Raw genomic sequence first — 2,500 nt, 5'->3', positions numbered from 1 at the left:
CCGCCGCGCGGGATTCTGGTCGCGATCGTCGCGCATCGTGCCGTGCTGTCTTGAGCGGGACGGGCGCTCGCGCGTCCGACGCCGCAGCAGCCGCGCGGAGAAATCCCCGCGCGGAACGTTTGCAACGCGACCCTGAGGCGGGCGCGGCCCCGGGATTGACCCGAGGCCGCAATTTGCGTTCAGAACGTCGATGCTCAATGTGTCCTGCAATTCACACTAATTCACGCAGCTAGCTGCGTCCTTCATCGACTCACGAGCCGAGTGATCCACCGCCAAGAGCCATCCACGATTGTTTCGCTCGCACAGTGCCTCGCACTAAAGGGTGACAAAATATACCGCGCCGAGCGGTCGGCCAGGCCGACGCTTGAAGCCGGAGCGCGCGGCACCGCGGCACTCGACGCGCAAACATTACCGGGTGACCGAATCGCCGGCCGGCGCGCCGCTCCTCGCGGGTCGGGCGCCGGGTAGCAAAAACTTTTTCTCTCGCTTGTCCGAGTTTCGCGTTCGCCGAAGCGTTTGCGAGACCGTTAATGATCCTTCCGCAGGTTCACCTACGGAAACCTTGTTACGACTTTTACTTCCTCTAAATGATCAAGTTAGATCGTCTTCTCGGACGCCGGCTCGACCGTTGCCGGCCGCGCCAGGTCCAATCGGAGGACCTCACTAAACCATTCAATCGGTAGTAGCGACGGGCGGTGTGTACAAAGGGCAGGGACGTAATCAACGCGAGCTAATGACTCGCGCTTACTGGGAATTCCTCGTTCAAGGGAAATAATTGCAATTCCCTATCCCTAGCACGACCGGGGTTCAGCGGGTTACCCAGACCTGTCGGCCAAGGCGAGCACATGCTGATCCGGTCAGTGTAGCGCGCGTGCGGCCCCGAACATCTAAGGGCATCACAGACCTGTTATTGCTCAATCTCGTGTGGCTAAACGCCACTAGTCCCTCTAAGAAGTTAGACGCCGACCGATTGGGTCGCGTAACTAGTTAGCAAGCCAGAGTCTCGTTCGTTATCGGAATTAACCAGACAAATCGCTCCACCAACTAAGAACGGCCATGCACCACCACCCACAGAATCAAGAAAGAGCTCTCAATCTGTCAATCCTCACTGTGTCCGGGCCGGGTGAGATTTCCCGTGTTGAGTCAAATTAAGCCGCAGGCTCCACTCCTGGTGGTGCCCTTCCGTCAATTCCTTTAAGTTTCAGCTTTGCAACCATACTTCCCCCGGAACCCAAAGACTTTGGTTTCCCGCAAGCTGCCGGAGAGGTCGTAAAACTAACGCCCCCCGATCGCTAGTTGGCATCGTTTATAGTCAGAACTAGGACGGTATCTGATCGTCTTCGAACCTCTGACTTTCGCTCTTGATTAAAGAAAACATTCTTGGCAAATGCTTTCGCAGTCGTTCGTCTTGCGCCGATCCAAGAATTTCACCTCTAACGGCACAGTACGAATGCCCCCGTCTGTCCCTCTTAATCATTACCTCGCGCTCCGAAAACCAACAAAATAGAACCGAGGTCCTATTCCATTATTCCATGCACCATTATTCAGGCGAATCGCCTGCTTTGAACACTCTAATTTTTTCAAAGTAAACGTTCCGGCCGCCGCCGACACTCAGTCAAGGGCACCGGCGGAGAACCGGAGGTGAGGCCAGGACGGCCAGTACACGCCTTGCGACGGACCGGCCGCCTGCGCCCAAAATCCAACTACGAGCTTTTTAACCGCAACAACTTAAATATACACTTTTGGAGCTGGAATTACCGCGGCTGCTGGCACCAGACTTGCCCTCCAATGGATACTCGTTAAAGGTTTTAAAGTGTACTCATTCCAATTACAGGGCCTCGTTTAGAGTCCTGTATTGTTATTTTTCGTCACTACCTCCCCGCGTCGGGAATGGGTAATTTGCGCGCCTGCTGCCTTCCTTGGATGTGGTAGCCGTTTCTCAGGCTCCCTCTCCGGAATCGAACCCTGATTCTCCGTTACCCGTAAGAACCTCGGTAGGCCAGTACCGTACCGACGAAAGTTGATAGGGCAGACACTTGAATGATCCGTCGCCGGTGCGAGACCGTGCGATCCGCAAAGTTATCCAGAGTCACCAAAGGTTGCGGGCCGAAGCCCGGTCGGTTTTTGGTCTGATAAAAGCACGCCTCCCGCGAGGTCGGCGCTTCACGCATGTATTAGCTCTAGCATTTCCACAGTTAACCACGTAAAACGTACGATCAAATGAACCATAACTGATTTAATGAGCCATTCGCAGTTTCACTGTACGAGAGCTCGTACTTAGACTTGCATGGCTTAATCTTTGAGACAAGCATATGACTACTGGCAGGATCAACCAGGTAGCTACTTTAGCGTAGCCCCGAAAGGCCGACGAAGGAGGTGCCGCTGATGCGGCGCCGTCGCTCGGTCGATGCGAAACCCGAAGGCTTCTCCGTTAAAATTTCGTTCTTTGCTCGGCTGCCCGAACTCAGAAAACCGTCACCGCCCGTCGCACCCGCCGGAG

General features: G+C 55.1%; 2 non-coding genes across 2 annotated transcripts; both read right to left on the bottom strand.

Moving 5' to 3' along the window:
• Positions 1-127: 127 nt before the first annotated feature.
• On the bottom strand, positions 128-281 carry LOC146142723 (5.8S ribosomal RNA). The gene has a single exon (XR_014499934.1). It is a non-coding gene; the product is annotated as a 5.8S ribosomal RNA (ribosomal RNA).
• A 247-nt stretch (positions 282-528) lies between these two features.
• LOC146142722 (small subunit ribosomal RNA) lies at positions 529-2,339 on the bottom strand. The gene has a single exon (XR_014500183.1). It is a non-coding gene; the product is annotated as a small subunit ribosomal RNA (ribosomal RNA).
• Between the last annotated feature and the right edge of the window lie 161 nt (positions 2,340-2,500).

This window comes from Ascidiella aspersa, chromosome 5, assembly GCF_963924565.1.
Source record: "Ascidiella aspersa chromosome 5, kaAscAspe10.2, whole genome shotgun sequence".
In the NCBI taxonomy this organism is placed as follows: domain Eukaryota; kingdom Metazoa; phylum Chordata; class Ascidiacea; order Phlebobranchia; family Ascidiidae; genus Ascidiella; species Ascidiella aspersa.
Note: the sequence above shows the minus strand (reverse complement) of the source record. Positions and strands in the feature narration are given on the sequence as shown.